Source organism: Lithobates pipiens, unplaced genomic scaffold (genome assembly GCF_037356315.1).
Source record: "Lithobates pipiens isolate NorthernLeopardFrog02 unplaced genomic scaffold, aLitPip1_a1.2 Scaffold_30, whole genome shotgun sequence".
NCBI lineage: Eukaryota > Metazoa > Chordata > Amphibia > Anura > Ranidae > Lithobates > Lithobates pipiens.
The window spans coordinates 43610895-43632989 of record NW_027507791.1 but is presented as its reverse complement, the minus strand read 5'-3'; positions in this window follow the sequence as shown (position 1 = coordinate 43632989).

The window sequence follows — 22095 nt, the reverse complement described above, 5'->3', positions numbered from 1 at the left end:
CGGGCACGCCTGTATGGTCTTGGAGGACCAGAGCGACGTCATGATGTCACCTCTGGTCCGGTCCAGTCTGACGTCCGCTCCCGCCACTTCTGAAAGGGTTCCATTGGCTCATGAGCTCGCGCTCCAAATCTAACACATATGTAGGTTTAGGCGCGTGGTGTTCCAGTGGCTCATGAGCTCACGCTCAAAAGCGAACGCATATGTAGGTCTACGCACGTCATGAAGTCGCTCTGGTCCTCCGAGGCCATAGAGGAGATCAAAGATGTTCTAGTCTTTTACCGCCTCTGTGGCCAGCTGGCCGCACTGTCGGATAATTTCTCGGGCAGTGCTCTGGTCCTCCAAGACCACTGTATGGTCTTGGAGGACCAGAGCGACGTCATGATGTCACCTCTGGTCCGGTCCAGTCTGACGTCCCCTCCCACCGCTTCTTAAAGTGTTCCATTGGCTCACAAACTCACGCTCAAAAGCGAACGCATATGTAGGTCTCCGCACCTCATGAAGTCTCTCTGGTCCTCCGAGGCCATAGAGGCGATCAAAGATGTTCTAGTCTTTTACCGCTTCTGTGGCCAGCTGGCCGCACTGTCGGATAATTTCTCGGGGCAGTGGTCTGGTCCTCCAAGACCACTGTATGGTCTTGGAGGACCAGAGCAACGTCATGATTTCACTTCTGGTCCGGTCCAGTCTGAGGTCCCCTCCCGCCGCTTCTGAAAGTGTTCCAGTGGCTCATGAGCTTGCGCTCAAAAGCGAACGCATATGTAGGTCTACGCACGTATCGGGCTGAAGAAAAAAAAAAAACGGGGTTATGGCTGATAGCTTCAGCCATAACCCCGGTAAATCACTTCATTATGTATACGTATTTTAGTCGGCAAGTGGTTAATGCATGGGCACTGCCCTGGGTCCCAGGTGCAGGGGGTCCCCATGATAATCTTGCATTACATCATACTTGCCAACTGTCCCAGATTTGCCGGGACAGTCACGCTTTTTACTAAGCTGTCCCGGAATGGCCGTGTCCCGGGGGAGCATCCCAGAACCTGTACTGTGCCCTCCTAACTCCCCCTACAGTTTGTACTGTGAGAGTAGGTGCGTAAATCAGGCCAGGCTGGTAGGGGCCTTAGTGCATTACTTTGCCCAGGGGCCCCAGGTGCACAGAGGCCCCCATGATAATTGCTTGACAACTCTCCCGGATTTTCCGGGACAGTCACGCTTTTTACTATGGCCGTGTCCCGGGCAGTGTCCCAGAACCTGTACTGTGCCCTCCTGATCCCAGTATTATGCATTACTTTGCATTACTTTGCCCCAGGGCCCTAGGTTCATGGGGGCTCCTCATGATAATCTTGCATTACCTATTACTTGCCAAGTGTCCTGAATTTGCCAGGACAGGCGCACTTTTAATTAAGCTGTCCTGCGATGGCTGTGTCCCGGGGCAGTATCCCAGAACCTGTAATGTGGCCTCCTGATACCCCCTACAGTTTGTACTGTGAGAGTAGGTGCCTAATTTGGACCAGGCTGGTAGGGGCCTTAGTACATTACTTTGCCCAGGGCCTCCAGGTAGGGTTGCCACCTTTTCTTCAAGTCAAACCCGCCAAACTTTTGCATGGCACAGCAATTTTTTTTTTTATAGTATAAACTATACATATATTTTGCTGCTAAATAACATTTCTAATCATATGAAGTTAATAACAAGGGTCCCCCTTTACATCAGAGTCCACAGATTTCCCCTTTTACATCTGAACTTGCAGAGTTCCCTTTCACTGTGAGGGGGGACTATGCAGATTCTGATGTAAGGGAGAACTCTGGGGACTCTAACATAAGGGATGCTCTGGGAATACTGAGGGTGTACACTGAGAACACTGATGTACGGAGAAGATTCTAATGTAAGCAGAAACACTGTGGCCTCTGGTATAAAGGGGAACTCTGATGTAAGGGGTGCTCTGAGAACCCTGATTTGCCTTAGTGTACTTACTCAGAGGCAAGAGAGAGAAGGGGAAGACTTCAGTCACAGACGGATGAATGGATGATGAGCTCACTCACCCCTTGGCAGTCAACACCTCTCATCCAGATGGATCTGAGGCTGCTGGACTTCAAATTTCCGGCCACTTTCCTTTTCTGAGGCACAGTGCCAGGGATTGGAGTGTGGGCAGACAAAGAGAGGTGGGGGGAAGAGGTGCAGTTCGAAGCCCTCTCTCCTCTGCCCTCTGTATGTGTTGGGGGGGGGGGGGGTTTGTTAGTGTTGGCTTTGGGCAGTGTGAAAGAATGTAACAGACACTCTCAGCTGAGACAACTGCAGTCAGTAACCCTAGCCATAGTCCAATCTAAATAATGTGTCCGGGTTTCAGACAGTCCAAAACCTGGACACATTATTCCAAACCCGAACTGTCCGGGTAAATCCTGGACAGGTGGCAACCCTACCTCCAGGTGCATGGAGGCCCCCATGATAATTTCTTGAAAACTAATCACACACATAGGTTGGACTTGATGAAATTGTGTCTTTTTCAACCTCACCTAATATGTAACTATGCAACAGTCCCAGATTTGCCGGGACAGTCACGCTTTTTACTATGGCCGTGTCCTGGGCAGCGTCCCAGAACCTGTACTGTGCCCTCCCGATCCCAGTACTGTGCATTGCTTTGCATTACTTTGCCTAGGGGTCTTAGGTGCATGGGGGGTCCACATGATAATCTTGCATTACCTATTACTTGCCAACTGTCCCGGATTTGCCGGGACAGTCTCACTTTTTACAAAGCTGTCCCGGGATGGCCGTGTCCCGGGGCAGCATCCCAGAACCTGTACTGTGCCCTCCTGGTTCCCCCTACAGTTTGTACTGTGAGAGTAGATGGGTAAATTGGGCCAGGCTGGTAGGGGCCCCCGAGCATTACTTTGCCCAGGAGCCCACAATGCTGTTAAGATGGCCCTGCAGGCCTGTATCAGTACCTATAGATATGACGCAGATACGTGTCTCATTTTATTTAAAGCAGTGGCAGTGCGTCGCAGTGGCGGTGCGTCCATAAGGGTGCACAGGTGTCGTCCCCTCTCTCCAGCCACCCCTCTAGCACCAATAGATAGATTCATCATTGCATGAATCTATATATGGCCGCCGCTGCCACCCCCTATTCAGGTGCCCGGCCCCTTTTAGGGCGCCGGGAACCTGAATTACAGTGGCAGGGTTTTTTTAAGCACCTGATTAGAGCCATAGTCTATAATAGGCTTTAAAAAAGGTGACCCGAGAGTGCCATGCTGGGCACTCGCAGGTCACTCAGCTGTGTTAAAAAAGTGAATGAATATTCGCTTTCCTAACACTAAACCGCCTCTCCGCCAATCAGCTGCTCAGATCTGTTACCCGTCACCTGATTGGCTGAAACGTCAGGCACTGTGATTGGAGGCCTATCAGGCGTCCAATCATAGCAGAGGATGGGAAGAGAGGACGGGAGAAGACATCGAGGAGCTGTCCCACTGCCACCGAGACAGGGTAAGTACAAACGGCGGGCGGGGGGCACGCAGGCAGCATTTGATATGGCACAGTGGCTGCATTTGATATGGCACAGTGGCTGTATTCGATGCTGCACAGTGGCTGCATTTGATGGGGCACAGTGGCTGTATTTGATGGGCACAGTGGCTGCATTTGATGGGGCACAGTGGCTGCTTAAGATGGGCAAAGTAGCTGCATTTGTTGGGGCACAGTGGCTGCATAAGATGGGCACAGTGGCTGCATTTGATGGGGCATAATGGCAGCATTTGGCACAGTGGGAGCATTTGATATGGCATAGTGGCTGCGTTTTATTGCCACAGTGACTGTGTTTGGCACAGTGGCTGCATTTGATGGGCACAGTGGCTGCATTTGATGGGCACAGTGGCTGCATTTGATGGCACAGTGGCTGTGTTTGATGGTACAGTGGCGTCAATTGATGAGCACAGTGGCTGAGTTTAATGGCACAGTGGCTGTGTTTGATGGTACAGTGGTGGAAATTGATGGGCACAGTGGCTGCATTTGATGGCACAGTGGCTGTGTTTGATGGCACAGTGGGGGAAATTGATGGGCGCAGTGGCTGCGTTTGATGTTACAGTGGCTACATTTGATGGCACAGTGGCAGCAATTGATGGGCACAGTGACTGCGTTTGATGGTACAGTGGCGAAAATTGATGGGCACAGTGGCTGTGTTTAATGGCACAGTGGCTGTGTTTGATGGTACAGTGGTGGAAATTGATGGGCACAGTGGCTGCGTTTAATGGCACAGTGGCTGTGTTTGATGGTACAGTGGTGGAAATTGATGGGCACAGTGGCTGCATTTGATGGCACAGTGGCTGCGTTTGATGGCACAGTGGCTGCGTTTGATGTCACAGCGGCTGCGTTTGATGTTACAGTGGCTACGTTTGATGGCACAGTGGCAGCAATTGATGGGCACAGTGACTGCGTTTGATGGTACAGTGGCGAAAATTGATGGGCACAGTGTCTGCGTTTGATGGGCACAGTGGCTGCGTTTGATGCCAGAGTGGCTGTGTTTGGCACAGTGGCTGCATATGATGGCACAGTGGTGGCAATTGATGGGCACAGTGGCTGTGTTTGATGGTACAGTGGTGGCAATTTATGGGCACAGTGGCTGCATTTGATGGGGCACATTGGCTGCTTAAGATGGGCAAAGTAGCTGCATTTGATGGGGCACAGTGGCTGCATAAGATGGGCACAGTGGCTGCATTTGATGGGGCATAATGGCAGCATTTGGCACAGTGGGAGCATTTGATATGGCATAGTGGCTGCGTTTTATTGCCACAGTGACTGCGTTTGGCACAGTGGCTGCATTTGATGGGCATAGTGGCTGCATTTGATGGGCACAGTGGCTGCATTTGATGGCACAGTGGCTGTGTTTGATGGTACAGTGGCGTCAATTGATGAGCACAGTGGCTGCGTTTTAATGGCACAGTGGCTGTGTTTGATGGTACAGTGGTAGAAATTGATGGGCACAGTGGCTTCATTTGATGGCACAGTGGCTGCGTTTGATGGCACAGTGGCTGCGTTTGATGTCACAGTGGTGGCAATTGATGGGCGCAGTGGCTGCGTTTGATGTCACAGTGGCTGTGTTTGATGTTGCAGTGGCTACGTTTGATGGCACAGTGGCAGCAATTGATGGGCACAGTGACTGCGTTTGATGGTACAGTGGCGAAAATTGATGGGCACAGTGGCTGCGTTTGATGGCACAGTGGCTGCGTTTGATGGGCACAGTGGCTGCGTTTGATGCCAGAGTGGCTGTGTTTGGCACAGTGGCTGCGTATGATGGCACAGTGGTGGCAATTGATGGGCACAGTGGCTGCATTTGATGACACAGTGGCTGTGTTTGATGGTACAGTGGCGTCAATTGATGGGCACAGTGGCTGCATTTGATGACACAGTGGCTGTGTTTGATGGTACAGTGGCGTCAATTGATGGGCACAGTGGCTGTGTTTGATGGTACAGTGGCGGAAATTGATGGGCACAGTGGCTGCGTTTGATGGCACAGTGGCTGCGTTTGATGTCACAGTGGTGGCAATTGATGGGCGCAGTGGCTGTGTTTGATGTCACAGTGGCTGCGTTTAATGTCGCAGTGGCTGAGTTTGATGTTGCAGTGGCTGTGTTTGATGGCACAGTGGCTGCATTTGATGGCACAGTGGCTGCGTTTGATGGGCACAGTGGCTGCGTTTGATGCCAGAGTGGCTGCGTATGATGGCACAGTGGTGGCAATTGATGGGCACAGTGGTTGTGTTTGATGGTACAGTGGCGGCAATTTATGTACACAGTGGCTGCGTTTGGTGGCACAGCGGCTGCAATTGATGTTTTTTTTTTTCTGAATTTTTCAGCTGGTTTGCCCCCCCCCCCCTTAACATTTTGAGCACCAGCCGCCACTGATTTCAAGGATCTGTTTCTTATTTAGTAATGCCACACAGTGATTGAACTTTTTCTGTTCCTGCTTGTGTATGGAAAGGACGCTCTACAGAGCTAGTTGATCTCATGTCAACCAGAAGGAATATTGACCGCAGTAAAAAAAATGCAAATATGGAACAGCAAACATATGAATGTGACATCCAAATTGTGTTTTTCGTGGGAAGAATCACAGCGGCAGCTCCATGTGTGCTCTGGGCCGATAGTCCTGCGTAGTTTTCAGCATCTGCTGCCGTTGCCGGTGCCATGAGCTGAAGGCCACTTATCGGTATCTCATGTAGACAAAGGACGTCTCCCATTTACCCCGAATGCGATTAGTGACCTTTTTATCAACCGCTCGCTGCACACGTTGTGTCTGGCCGCCGTGCCGCCGGCAGGGCCGGGGGGCTTCCAGATGTCTGACACCACGTGAGATTTTGATTGGGGCTTTCAGCGCTGCCGGTTTGTTATGTCTGATTTGGTCTATCAGTGATCTGAGTTGAAGTGGGCATTTAATATTTCCCCCAGCTGGATGGGATTTTTAAACGGCGTGATGAGTCGTGGTCGCAGTGCCGCAAGGTTCGCACGTATAGGCGCGCGGCGGCTGTGTAATTAGATACCGCAGCTCGTTATCCGCTCATTAAGTCTATACATGAGGCATGCGGACGTGGTCAAGGAAGAGGGGCCGGTTGTTGACCAAACACGAGAATGAGCGAGATGTATGATCCAAGGCTGTGGTCCTCAACCTCGGTCCTCAAGCACCCCCAGTGGGGCGGGGGGGGGGGGTCCGTGTTTTGGGAATTTCTCTTAGATAAAACGGCTGTCCAAAATACCCAGCCGTCGCCTCGGATCTAAAGCACCTGTGCGCGATCAAGGGAGACCTGCAAACATGGCCTATTGGGGGTACTTGAGGACTGAGGTTGAGAACCACTCTAAGGGACCACTGATGGCGGCAGGCATGGTGGACGTGGTCTACAGAGTTTACATGGAATGCTGTAGGAAGTAAAAGGATAACTTTGTTACAGGGAGAGTTAGGCTGGCCATACACTATACAATTTTCTTGTACAATTTTCCTTTAGATTTGCCAAAACTCATATGAGGTCACACCTAAACACTTTCTATTTGTATACAATCAGGAAGGCCCTACTACTACAAAGTGGAAGGTAAATCTAAAGGGAATTGTATAATGTATGACCAGCTTTAGTGTGGTGGTTAAGGGAAGGTTAGTGTTAGGGAGGGTTAGTGTTGGGGGTTACAAGGAGGACTACTAGGAGGGTTACAGAAAGGGTTAATGTGAGGGTTGCTGGCAGGGTGGGTGTTCGTGTTAAAGGGCGGGGTTGCAGGGAGAGTCAGTATTAAGGGGTAAATGTTAAGGTCATGGGAGGGTTAGTGTTGAGGTTACAGTGAGGGGTAGTGTTAGTGTTACAGGGAGGGTTAGTGTTGGGGTTACAGAGAGGGCTAGATTTGGGGTTACAGGGATAGTTAGTGTTGGGGTTACAGGGAGGGTTAGTGTTGGCGTTACAGGGAGGGTTAATGTTAAGGTTCCAGGTAAGGCTAGTGTTAGGGTTATAGGAAGGGTTAGGGTTAGGGTTACAGGGAGGGTTAGTGTTAGGGTTACAGGGAGGGTTAGTGTTGAGGTTACAGTGAGGGTTAGTGTTGGGGTTATAGGGAGGGTCAGTGTTGGGGTTACAGGGAAGGTTAATGTTGAGGTTACAGGTAAGGCTAGTGTTAGGGTTATAGGAAGGGTTAGAGTTGGGGTTACTGAGAGGATTCGTGTTGGAGTTACAGGGAGTATTAATGTTGAGGTTACAGGGAGGATTAGTGTTTGGGTTACAGGGAGGGTTAGTGTTGTGTTTACAGGTAAGGCTAGTGTTAGCGTTATAGGAAGGGTTAGTGTTGGGGTTACAGGGAAGGTTGATGTTAGGGTTATAGGAAGGGTTAGTGTTGGAGTAACTGAGAGGATTAGTGTTGGAGTTACAGGGAGGATTAGTGTTGAGGTTACAGGGATGGTTAGTGTTTGGGTTACAGGGAGGGTTAGTGTTAAGGTCACAGGGATGGATAGTGGTACAGGGATGGTTAGGGTTACAGGGAGGATTAATTTTAGAGTTACAGGGAGTGTTGGGTTACAGGGAGGATTAGCTTTAAGGTCACAGGGAGGGTTAGTGTTAGAATTACAGGGAAGATGAATGTTAGGTTTACAGGGAGGGTTAGTGTTAGGGTTACAGGGAGGGTTAGTGTTAGGGTTACAGGGAGGGTTAGTGTTAGGGTTACAGGGATGGTTAGTGTTAGGGTTACAGGGATGGTTAGTGTTAGGGTTACAGGGAGGGTTAGTGTTAGGGTTACAGGGAGGGTTAGTGTTAGGGTTACAGGGATGGTTAGTGTTAGGGTTACAGGGATGGTTAGTGTTAGGGTTACAGGGAGGGTTAGTGTTAGGGTTACAGGGAGGGTTAGTGTTAGGGTTACAGGGAGGGTTAGTGTTAGGGTTACAGGGATGGTTAGTGTTAGGGTTACAGGGAGGGTTAGTGTTAGGGTTACAGGGAGGATTAGTGTTAGGGTTACAGGGAGGGTTAGTGTTAGGGTTACAGGGAGGGTTAGTGTTAAGGTCACAGGGATAGATAGTGATACAGGGAAGATTAGGGTTACAGGTAGGATTAATGTAAGGGTTATAGGGAGGGTTAGTGTTAGAGCTGAAGGGAACGTTAGTGTTGGGGTTACAGGGAAAGTTAGTGTTGGGGTTACAGGGATGGCCAGTGTTAGGGGGACAGGGAAGGTTAGTGTTGGGTTACGGGGAGGGTTTCATTTTTCCTGAACTGTAAAGAGTCTTGTGGCTCCTCTCACCCTCCCCTCTAGCCATACTTCTCAATGTTCTCTTGTTGAAGTTGACCTCAAGCGTCCAGATGTGACCATCAGAGAGAAACCAAGAGTTATGACAACTTGTATATTTTGAGACTTGGTCCTGCTCCCCCCCCCCCGCGCCATGCCCTGTTGCCCCGGGCACCGTCTCCTAAGTGCCATTTTGGTGTAGAGAGCCCGGACTGTCTAATGGAAGTCACAGGTCTCAGCATTTGTTCAGACCCGGAATACAGCTCTCGGGTCTCTCTCGGCCTCATCGCCTTAGAACTGAAGATAAATCTGTTTTTTGTCAGATGTGGACTTGGCAGGCGATGTGTAATGAAACAAACACATGGGAAGTTGCCTCATAACTTGGCCGCAGTTTGCCTCTTATGTCCTTTCTAATGCATTTTCTTAACCCTTCTCCCTCCCCAGATGCCTCTGCTCCCCCCACACACAAGTCCAACCACCCCAGAAGCAATCTGGAGATGAAACGGTGCCTCTGACCCTTCCCCTTCAACTTTCTAAACATCAGGCAACATGTGCAAGACCGATCTGCCTGTAATGATGAAGCGGGCCCCAGGCCGGGCCCCGGCGGGTTACAACAGCACGGTAGTACGGCATTACAGCTGAGAAAACCTAGGCCGGGCTTTGTCCGAAAATTTGTTTCCCACGCCAAACGGCGATACCCCAGCCGGGACCCGACATGCTGGTCTTCGTGGAGACGTAGTAAACATTGTGCCAAATTCTTCATCCTCGGTTTCCGCTCAACTCATGTGAATTTAAAGGACCAGTAACTCCAAGACAAGCTATTACGTATATTGTTCCCACATGTGCGCAAAACGAGATAGTCAGATGTTGGATATTGATTCACTGTAGCAGTGGTCTCCAAACTGCAGCCCGGGGGCCGAATGTGGCCCTTTGCTTGTCTTTATCCAGCTCTAGAATCGCCATTCCCCCCACTGATACCAATGATGGGACACTATTCCCCCCCGACTGATACCAATGATGGGGCACTATTCCTCCCACTGATACCAATGATGGGGCACTATTCCTCCCACTGATACCAATGATGGGGCACTATTCCTCCCACTGATACCAATGATGGGACACTATTCCTCCCACTGATACCAATGATGGGACACTATTCCTCCCACTGATACCAATGATGGGGCACTATTCCTCCCACTGACACCAATGATGGGGCACTATTCCTCCCACTGACACCAATGATGGGGCACTATTCCCCCCCGACTGATACCAATGATGGGGCACTATTCCTCCCACTGATACCAATGATGGGGCACTATTCCTCCCACTGATACCAAGGATGGGGCACTATTCCTCCCACTGACACCAATGATGGGGCACTATTCCTCCCACTGACACCAATGATGGGGCACTATTCCTCCCACTGACACCAATGATGGGGCACTATTCCTCCCACTGATACCAATGATGGGGCACTATTCCTCCCACTGATACCAATGATGGGACACTATTCCTCCCACTGATACCAATGCTAGGACACTATTCCTCCCACTGATACCAATGATGGGACACTATTCCTCCCACTGATACCAATGATGGGGCACTATTCCCCCCCCGACTGATACCAATGATGGGGCACTATTCCTCCCACTGATACCAATGCTAGGACACTATTCCTCCCACTGATACCAATGATGGGGCACTATTCCTCCCACTGACACCAATGATGGGGCACTATTCCTCCCACTGACACCAATGATGGGGCACTATTCCTCCCACTGATACCAAGGATGGGGCACTATTCCTCCCACTGACACCAATGATGGGGCACTATTCCTCCCACTGACACCAATGATGGGGCACTATTCCTCCCACTGATACCAATGATGGGACACTATTCCTCCCACTGATACCAATGATGGGACACTATTCCTCCCACTGATACCAATGATGGGGCACTATTCCCCCCACTGATACCAATGAGGGGAGCACTATTTCTCCCACTGATACCAATGATGGGGCACTATTCCTCCCACTGATACCAATGATGGGGCACTATTCCTCCTACTGATACCAATGATGGGGCACTATTCCTCCTACTGATACCAATGATGGGCCATTATTCCTCCCACTGATACCAATGATGGGGCACTATTCCTCCCACTGATACCAATGATGGGGCACTATTCCTCTCACTAATATCAAAGATGAGGCACTATTCCTCCCACTGATACCAATGATGGGGCACTATTCCTCCCACTGACACCAATGATAGGACACTATTCCTCCCACTGACACCAATGATGGGGCACTATTCCTCCCACTGATACCAATGATGGGGCACTATTCCTCCCACTGATACCAATGATGGGACACTATTCCTCCCACTGATACCAATGATGGGACACTATTCCTCCCACGGATACCAATGATGGGGCACTATTCCTCCCACTGATACCAATGATGGGACACTATTCCTCCCACTGATACCAATGATGGGGCACTATTCCCCCCACTGATACCAATGAGGGGAGCACTATTTCTCCCACTGATACCAATGATGGGGCACTATTCCTCCCACTGATACCAATGATGGGGCACTATTCCTCCTACTGATACCAATGATGGGGCACTATTCCTCCTACTGATACCAATGATGGGAAACTATTCCCCCCACTGATACCAATGATGGGCCATTATTCCTCCCACTGATACCAATGATGGGCCATTATTCCTCCCACTGATACCAATGATGGGGCACTATTCCTCCCACTGATACCAATGATGGGACACTATTCCTCCCACTTATACCAAAGATGAGGCACTATTCCTCCCACTGATACCAATGATGGGGCACTATTCCCTCCACTGATACCAATGATGGGGCACCTTTCCTCCCACTGACACCAATGATGGGGCACCTTTCCTCCCACTGAACCAATGATGGTTTTGAAATGTGATGTCCCACAAGTTAATGTTCAACAAGGTCATATCATAGATAGAACATCATTAAATACTAGTGTTCAATGTTTTCAGGTATTTTAGGCACCCAAGACGTGAAACAATAGGTTCTCGGTTCCTCGGCTCTTTGGTATGATGGCAACGTTGGGGGGTTTACACGGCTGCTCAGGTAGTGGTGGGACACTCGGGTCACGGACTGGAAGTGCAGTTCGTGATTTGTACAAAGTTCAAAATACCTGGAAGGACTTCAACCTGGACGAATGGATAACACCAGTGACTTTGAAGGACTTCCTTGAAGCCCAACCTTGAAGTCCAACCTTGAAGCCCAACCTTGAAGTCCAACCTTGAAGTCCAACCTTGAAGCCCAACCTTGAAGCCCAACCTTGAAGCCCAACCTTGAAGTCCAACCTTGAAGCCCAACCTTGAAGCCCAACCTTGAAGCCCAAGACCTAGACACATATAAATTCTTTCTTCTTTGTTGCAGAAAATAAACATTTTACGGGAAAAAAAAAGAGAAAGGTCCTTTTCACTGATGTGAGTCACGTTCTTGTAATTATACATATCGAACGCCGGTGTTCACATTATGAAAACGCAACAACAACCCCCCCCCCCCACCCCACCCCCATCATTGGATCTTCACAAACATCGCTGGTGGAAGTTTGGCATTACAGAATTCTTTCCTTTTCTAAGGACTTAATAAGAAGTAAAGAGTTCACGTCATCTCCATGGCAACGAGGCCTAGCACCAGCCACGGTGAAAAAAAACAAAATCATATATATTTATACATTGTTGTGATCCTGGAGGAGGTCACGGGGAAATCTGTAAGGATGGCGACAAAAAAAAAAAGGCCTGGAGACGCACGGTTTATTCCACATTCGGCTCGTGTCACTTGTCTTCTCAGAGTTTACGTGACCCGTAAACAGAATCACTAAATGAGTAACGATTGGAGAGGACGCAAACATAATAATGGCAGCATGAAGCAGGGAAAAGTGCCGAGCTCAGGTTATTGGGAAGGACGGAGGATTATTTTTAAAGGAAAGCTTTCATGCGTGGTGTTTCTGGGTCCCAAATGTAGCCGGCTGGTGAAGACTCCTCAGACATACAAAATGGCTTCCATCCTCGGGCCTCCATGGTGTCTTGGGTTTCAGTTCTTATTGTTCTTGTTTGTTGTCCTCGTTAAACTGCAAAGATTTTTTTTTTCTATACATTAGATCAGCCTTTCTCAACCTTTTCAACACAGAAGAACCCTTGGAATAGTTCTCCGGTCTCGGTGAACCCCTACTAAAAATTAAAAAATCTACAATTGATGATACATTAGTGTGATGGTCAGTGGGAAGAATGGTCCTCACACTTGTGGTCATTGGGAAGAATGGTCCTTACACTTGTGGTCATTGAGAAGAATGGTCCTTACACTTGTGGTCATTGGGAAGAATGGTCCTCACACTTGTGGTCAGTGGGAAGAATGGTCCTCACACTTGTGGTCATTGGGAAGAATGGTCCTTACACTTGTGGTCATTGAGAAGAATGGTCCTTACACTTGTGGTCATTGGGAAGAATGGTCCTCACACTTGTGGTCAGTGGGAAGAATGGTCCTCACACTTGTGGTCATTGGGAAGAATGGTCCTTACACTTGTGGTCATTGGGAAGAATGGTCCTTACACTTGTGGTCATTAGGAAGAATGGTCCTTACACTTGTGGTCATTGGGAAGAATGGTCCTTACAATTGTGGTCATTGGGAAGAATGGTCCTTACAATTGTGGTCATTGGGAAGAATGGTCCTTACACTTGTGGTCATTGGGAAGAATGGTCCTTACAATTGTGGTCATTGGGAAGAATGACCTCCTTACAGATAGTTAAAAAGATCAATGGTTTCAACAGGAACTTGACTCAGAGGCATAAAATGCTGAAGGAACCCGTAGCAACCTCTGGCGGAACCTTAGGGTTCCACAGAACCCTGGTTGAGAATTTGAGAATTGAGGTTTGAGGTGCGGACTAGAGAGCAACACCCTAATTTTAGGCTACCCTTACATTCACTCTACATGTACACCCAATACCTTCCCTGTAAATCTAACTGTAGCGGCCATAACCCTTTGTAGGGTGGCCTTAACTTTTTGGGCTTACCGGTTACCTTCCGCTTGGCTTGTCCTTCTACGTCTAGGGGTTCCCAAGGTTGATACCCAACAACTTTGGACGCTGACACCAATAAAGTCCTTTTGAAAGGTTTTATTTTACAGGGGTAACATCCAACAACACAGTCTCGTATGGGAACAGAGGGCAAGGGTGAAGAAACTCAGGCGCCTTGAACTGCAGACATAACAAAGTCTCTAGTACCACTCAGAGAGTAGTCACTCGCAGCTGTAGCAGTGGTCTCCAAACTGCGGCCCGGGGGCCGAATGTGGCCCTTTGCTTGTCATTATCCGGCTCTTGAATCGCCATTCCTCCCACTGATACCAATGATGGGGCACTATTCTAGAACAATTAAATGGTATAAACTGCGCTAAATGAAAATAAATAAAAAATAGTGTACAGCAGCTATATATAAGTGTGACAAAACTCATAAATGTAGTAAAAGGAAAAAAAATGTAGCACTACAAAGTGAAAAACAGATAATGTGCAAACACAAATAAGAGTCCACTGAAAAAGTCCCTCCTAGATCTTGATTGACCACCAAGACTCGGAAACCAATCCCAGATGAGGGGAAGACAGTAGATAATCTCTGTTAGATGCGATAGTAACATCCACATCAATCAAAATAGATGGAATACTCTTACCAGAGTTGTTGGACCCGTATGTCAGTGACACCAGATCCAAAGAGCTTGAAGCGAAAATCGCTTAGAAAGGACTGGTTGTGTAGGGTTTCCCGTTGTCAGAAGTCATCTGAATGATTCGGCATTCCCCGGTTCGAGTCCCCAATGGCTCAGAGTGTATGTTCCTCCAGTCACTCATAAGGCCCAAATGGCAGATAACATGAAAAAACAGACTCCCAATAGTGTAACTCTGAGAGTACAAAAATGGCTTTTTTATTTCAAAAAATGCCAAAGATACAAATAAAAAAGGTTTTTACAAAAAAATAAAAAGTGATCACAAAAATTTAAAAGCAATATGGGAAGTGTCCAAAGCATCCTTACGTGTTTCTCCCTAAATGGACTTCAACTGGGGCATCAAGATGTGATCACTTATTATTTTTTTGTAAAAACTTTTTTATTTGTATCTTTGGCATTTTTTTAAAATAAAAAAGCGTTTTTTGTACTCTCAGAGTTACACTATTGGGAGTTTGTTTTTTGGGGACTCGAGCGGGGGGAATGCCGAATTATTCAGATGACTTCTGACAACGGGAAACCCTACACAACCAGTCCTTTCTAAGCGATTTTAGCTTCAAGCTCTTTGGATCTGGTGTCGCTGACATACGGGTCCAACAACTCTGGTAAGAGTATTCCATCTATTTTGATTGGTGTGGATGTTATCTAACAGAGGTTATCTACTGTCTTCCTCTCATCTGGGATTGGTTTCCGAGTCTTGGTGGTCAATCAAGATCTAGGAGGGACTTTTTCAGTGGACTCTTATTTGTGTTTGCACATTATCTGTTTTTCACTTTGTAGCGCTACATTTTTTTCCTTGAACAAATCTCTATCCAGGGATTACAGCAGTCAGCACTTCAATTCAGAACTTGTAAAATCTCTGACCTTGAACACGTTGTAACTGAAGGTGAACATGAACCTTTTTCCTCAGTACCTGGAACGTTCTCTGTCTCCTTGGTAGTACTGGAAAAAGCGTGGATTCGTCAATGTCCTTCCCATCTCAGTAACCAGGCACTTCTCAGGATGCCAGCTTGTTGGCCCTCCTCCGAAGAGTCCTCCCCCGGTCACTTTCACGAACTGTGGTGCCCCTCCAAGCCGAGAGCACACCCGGACACCTTGAATCCTCCCTCAGTTACTGCGCCTCGGACCAGCCGGTTCCGAGACTCAGGAACAGACGGATCCCTACCCCAGACCAGACGGGTCTATTGGGGCTAACCAACAGAAGCATGTTGCGGAGCATCGAACGCTCCGTGACCGGGAGCCCTCGTTGGGCTACCCCGGTCCAGAAAACAGGAACAGACTGCTAGGGCCTCACGAACTAACAACCCGTAACACGTGACCACAACATCTTAAGTACCCCTCCCCAGACTCCTCAGCGGGCCCGGCACACCCACTGATTGGTTCCGAGGAAGCTGATACCCAAAACGTCCAACCAGGCCTGGTTCTGGCCTGTCATGTGTACCTCATTGTACTCATGGCCAGGCAGAACTCCAACACAGCCCAGCCAAACTGATGTCAAGGTCAACCTACATAATTAACCCTCAGAACCCCATTACCGTTCTGAGGCAAAAACTCAATTTACACATGAATGAAACTTTGTCCAAAATGTCACCCGCGACATAACACTAACCTTTCCTATGACCTGTCTCACTAACTCTCTCCTGTAAGCTTCCCGCTAACCTTCCATGCAACCTAAATATTATCCCTACCCGTTACTCTAATGCCGCGTACATGAGACCGGACTTTCCTGCAGAAACGGTCCGACTGTCTTCCCGGCGGATTTCCAAACGAATGGACTTGCCCACACACGAACGGACCGATATCCGTTCGTTTCTGAACGTGATGACGTACGACGGGACTAGAAAAGGAAGTTCAATAGCCAATAGCCAATGGCTGCCCTAGCGTCGTATTTGGTCTATCGGACCAGCATACAGACGAATGGTTTTCCCGAATTGAGTCCGTCGGACAGATTTGAAACATGTCCTATTTCTAGGTCCGTCTGAATTTTTGAAGAAAAAAGTCAGATAAAGCCCACACCTGATCGTAATATCATTCCGTCTGACCTTTTCTGCCAGAAAGTCCAGTTGGGTGTACGCGGCATAACACTAGCACTCCATGTAACTCTAACATGAACATTTCTTCTAACCATCACACTAACCCTTCCTGTAACCCCAACACTAATCCTACCCATAACCCTAACACTAACCCTTCCTGTAACCCCAACACTCACCCACCCTGTAACCCTAACACTAACCTCTTCTGTAACCCCAACACTAACCCTTCCTGTAACCCCAACACTAATCCTACCCGTAACCCCAACACTAACCCTTCCTGTAACCCCAACACTAACCCTCCTTGTAACCCTAACACTAACCCTACCTGTAACCCCAACCTAACCCTCCCTGTAACCCCAACACTAATCCTACCCGTAACCCCAACACTAACCCTTCCCGTAACCCCAACTCTAACCCCCCTTGTAACCCTAAGATTAACCCTCCCTGTAATCCCAACACTAACCCTCCTTACAACCCTAACATTAACCCTCCCTATAACGCCAACACTAACCCTACCTGTAACCCCAACACTAACCCTCCTTATAACCCTAACATTAACCCTCCCTATAACCCCAACAATAACCCTTCCTGTAATCCTAACACTAACCCTACCTGTAACCCTAACACTAGCCTTTCCTGCAAGCCCTACACTAATCCACCCTGTAACCCTAATGCTAAGCCTCCCTGTAATCCTAACACTAACCCTTCCTCTCTGAAACTCTTACACTAACCTTCACACTAATCCTAAAACTATCCCCTTTAACTCTAACACCAACCACCCCATAACCCTAACACTAACCCTCCAAGTAACCCTAACCCTATTCCTCCCTATAACCCTAACACTAACCTTCCCTGTAATCCTAACTCTAACCCTCCCTGTAACCCTAACATCCCTGTAACCTCTAATGCTAACCCTCTCCGTAACTCTAACCCTTCCTGTAACCCTAACGCTACCCCCCCATAACCCTAACACAAACCTTTCCTGTAATCCTAACACTAACCGTCCCTGTAATCTTAAAACTAACCATCCCTGTAATCTTAACACTAACCCCCTCTATAACCCTAACACTAACCCTTAAGCCCCGTACACACGAGCGGACTTTTCGACATCCAAACTCCGACGGACTGAGTCCGTCAGACTATCCGATCGTGTGTGGGCTGCAACGGACTTTTGATTCGCCAAAGTCTGACGGACTTTAGAAATGAAGCATGCTTCAAATTTTCCCGACGGAACTCCGCCGGACCCGGTCCCCGTCGAAAAATCCGCTCGTGTGTGTGCTACTCCGACGGACTAAAACCGACGCTAGGGCAGCTATTGGCTACTGTCTATGAACTTCCTACGTCGAATCCAGTCGTACGTCATCACGTTCGACTCCGTCGGAGTTTGGTGTGATGGTGTGTGGTCAAGTCCGTTCGGTCGAAAAGTCCGCCAAAACTCCGTCGGAACTCCGTCGAAACTCCGGCGGAACTCCTTTGGAGGTCTGTCAGACTTAATCCCTCTCGTGTGTACGGGGCATTACAGTAACTCTAACCCTTCCTATACCCATAACACTATCCCTCCTTTACACTAATGTGTAACCCTAACACTAACCCTCCCTGTAACCCTAACCATCCCTGTAACCCGTTCGTCTGTGTGCTGGTCCAACGGACTAAAACCGACGCTAGGGCAGCTATTGGCTACTGGCTATGAACTTTCTTATTCTACGTCATCACGTTCGAATCCGTCAGATTTTGGAGTGATCGTGTGTGGCCAAGTCCGTTCGTTTGAAAGTCTGGCGGACCTCAGCTGCAAAGTCTGAAAGTCCATTGAAAAGTCTGATCGTGTGTACGCGGCATAACACAAACCCTCCCAGTAACTCTAACGCCACGCGCACACGACCGGACCTTTCGACTGACTTTCGGCGGAGGTCCGACGGACTTTCTGAACGAACGGACTTGGCCACACACAACCGGACTAAGTCCGTTAGTTTTGAACGTGATGACGTAAGACGGGACTAAACAAGGAAGTTCAATAGCCAGTAGCCAATAGCTGCCCTTGCGTCATATTTGGTCCGTCGGAACAGCACACAGACGAATGTTTTTTCAGATTTTTAGTCCGTCGGACTTGAGCCCGTTGGATAGATCTGAAACATGTTCTATTTCTAGGTCCATCTGACTTTTTTTTTTTTTTTTTAAACGGTCGGACTAGCCCACACACGATCGGATTGTCCGACGGACTGATCCCGTCAGACCTAGTCTGCCGGAAAGTCCGGTCTTGTGTATGCGGCATAACTCTTCCTATACCCCTAACACTAATCATCCCTGTAACCCTAACAGTACCCTTCCCTTTAATCCCAACACTCCCCCTCCAGTAACAGTTTCATTCAAAAGATATAGAAGCCACAATGTGATTTGGCTTACCAGCAACTAGGGATGAGCTCGGTGTTCGACTCGAACATCGGCCGTTCGCCTGTTTGGCGAATTCAGAACTTTGTGGACCGTTCGCACCAAATTCGTGTGGCACGAATGGCCCACAATGCAGTACGTCATCGCAGTGCATTGCTGGCTCATGATTGGCCAAGCATGCACTGTGACCCCGCATGCTTAGCCAATCACAGCGTCGGCAGCGAGGAGAGCCATAATTATAGCTCAAGGGGTTTAGTACACGCCCCATACTATATAAGGCCACCAGCGCGGCGGCCTTGTGTAGTGTGTTCCGGCGTGCAGGGAAAGAGCAAGATAGGTAGGGACAGTGTTCTTTTCTCAGGCATCTGCAGTAGTTAAAGTCGGTATTGTGTGCCTCCAGCACAGTATACACCTGTATCTACCCTTTTATGCTGGTGTTCTCTAACACAGGCATCTGCAGGAGTTAGTGGGTGTTGTGTGCCTCCAGCACAGCACAGTATACACCCGTATCTACCCTTTATTGCTGGTGTTCTCTAATACAGGCATCTGCAGGAGTTAGTGGGTGTTGTGTGCCTCCAGCACAGTATACACCTAAAGATACCCCTTATTGCTGGTGTTGTCTGTTGCATATCTTGCATATTAGCCTTTAAAATTAGCACTTTTGATTTCGAACGTTCGAGTCCCATAGACTTTAATAGGGTTCTAAAGTTCGTACAAATTTTTGGTCCGTTCGAAGGTTCTGGTGCGAACCGAACCGGTTGGGTGTTCGGCTCATCCCTACCAACAACCCGTGATGACTGCAACTCCTTTGAGATTGGCCATTGATAGGTCTCATATTTGTTCCCGAAATCCGGCACAATTAATGATTTCAAGAAATAACATTTTTTTTCAATTCCAAGTAAAAAAAAAAAACCTGGGCAAAAAACTCCGGAGCAGATTACGGAGATGACTTAAACATATTTACACCCTCCTACATGGAACTGCAATCTTTCATGGGGCCTTTTTTTGTAGTCAGGCTTAGAAATTCCTGGGAGGTAACAGAATTACGAGTCTCCATCCAGTTCTCTTCCTCCGAGTCATAAAGAAGGAATGTCATGGACAACATTAAAGCTTCTCTGTAGCTGATCCACGGGACCCTCACCCAATGTTTCCTCTTCCCTATTATTTGTGACTAATGCATTTACTTTTTAAATTTGCTTTGACGGAGGAATAGAGCCCACATAAAGTATAGAGTATAGGCATCAGAATATGTACGATTGTGTCATTTCAATCCAGGAAGTGGATGGTGGCCCCTTGATGATGCCTGAACAAACATGGCCCCTTCCTTCTTAGAAGAAAAGAAGATGAAGGCATTGTTAGGGTGCGGGTAGGTGCAGAAAGGTTAACACTCGGAGTCCAGTTGCAGAAAACAGAACTGTATTGAAATTGAGGTTCAGTAATGCACAATGAGCCTGGTGGGAAGAAACACAACCAGGAAGACTCACAGGAGATACAGCGATGAGCAGTTAGCAAAAGGTCCCAGTTGTGCCGACAGCGTCTGTCTCGAGGGGCGGAATGTGGCCTGGCCGCTCTGTTCCCAAATGGGGAGGTTTCCAGGAAGGGTGGAAGGGTCTCTTCATTTTCCCTATTCATCTGGACCCCTTACACCTGAAGCTAAGCACTGTCCCTACAAATGCGAAATGTGTGCCAAATCTGGGAGCCAGGGTCTTATAATAGACTCTGCCCGACCGAAGATGGCTGCCAAAACCAATTAGGATGCTGCCTCAATGTGACTGAGGAGATCATAGAGGAATGCGGCTCCTCTCGAATTCCTCCTCCATCTGCATTGGCCCTATGGATAAGCACAGCTTGCAGCAGTGGTGGCCGGTGCACTGTGGGCGCACGGGCGCCACCCCCCCATCCATGCACCCGGCAGCTTTCAGGACGCTGGACACATGGATTCTTATGGTGGGGGCGGGAGGGTGTGGTACTTTTTGAAGCCTCTGACTAGAGCCAGAGGCTCCAATAGGCTTCAAAATAGGGTGGGCTCGGGATGCAGAGATCCCACCCAATTGTGTGACGAAAGCTAATACATTTTTGCTATTTTCACACTAACCAATCAGGGGGCAGAGCGGCAGACCTGTTTCCTGATTGGCCAACCTATTGGAAGCCTGGCACTTAGGAAGCGGAGCGGAGAAGACATGCTGGAGGAGCTGCTGCGGTAAGTCCCCTCTGCCAGAGCCCTGCTCATGGTGGGGGGGTGGGGCTGTGCTGCCAGAGCTGCTCGCACGGGGGGGTGGATTCAGTGCTGTCAGAGAAGTGCGCGGGGGTGCTGCCGCCAGAGATGCGCGGGGGTGGGGGTTGGGTGCTGCCAGAGCCACGAGTGGGGGGTGGTCAGTGGGCACAGTGGCTGCATATGATCGGCACAAGTGCCTGCATTTGATGGGCACAAGTGGCTGAATTTGACGGGAACAAGGGGCTGCATATGACGGGCACAAGTGGCTGCATTTGATGGCACAAGTGGCTGCATATTATGGGCACAGTGGTTGCATATGACGGGCACACGTGGCTGCATATGAGGGGCACAAGTGGCAGCATTTGATGGGCATAAGTGGCTGCATATAGTGGGCACACTGGCTGCATATGATGGGCACAGTGGCTGCATTTGATGGGCGCAGTGAGGCTGCAATTGATGGGGGTGGGTTTTAGTATTTTTCAGTTTTTGTGCCCCCCAAACATTTTGAGCACCGGTCGCCTCTGGCCTGCAGTGTAAAAAATAGACTGCGCCAGCCTACAAGGGGGCGTAATGTGATCTCTGTGAGAGATAATTAGTACCTGGAAGGATTACACTGACACATTACTTTGCTTCTATGCACTTCACATGAAAAAATAAATCTGAGGATAGGCCCACTTTAACTAACCAGGTGGATGGGTCTAAAACTTTGCATCGGCAGGCTCAGTGTTAATATTTGTACTGTTTGCGCTTTCCTTTTCATCTGAACCCCTAAACACACTGAATGCTAATTATTTATTTACAACAGGAACGTTTCTGCAGATCAAACCCCAGACCTTCGGAGCTTATTAATGGTTGCAGCGTCCGTTATGTTCATTATCGTCCTATAAATCAGGATATGTGGCTGTAAAGATGTCAGCACCCAGCAGACTGTAGACTCCAGGCTGTGGTTTTACTAACCCGCCATGGCCCCTG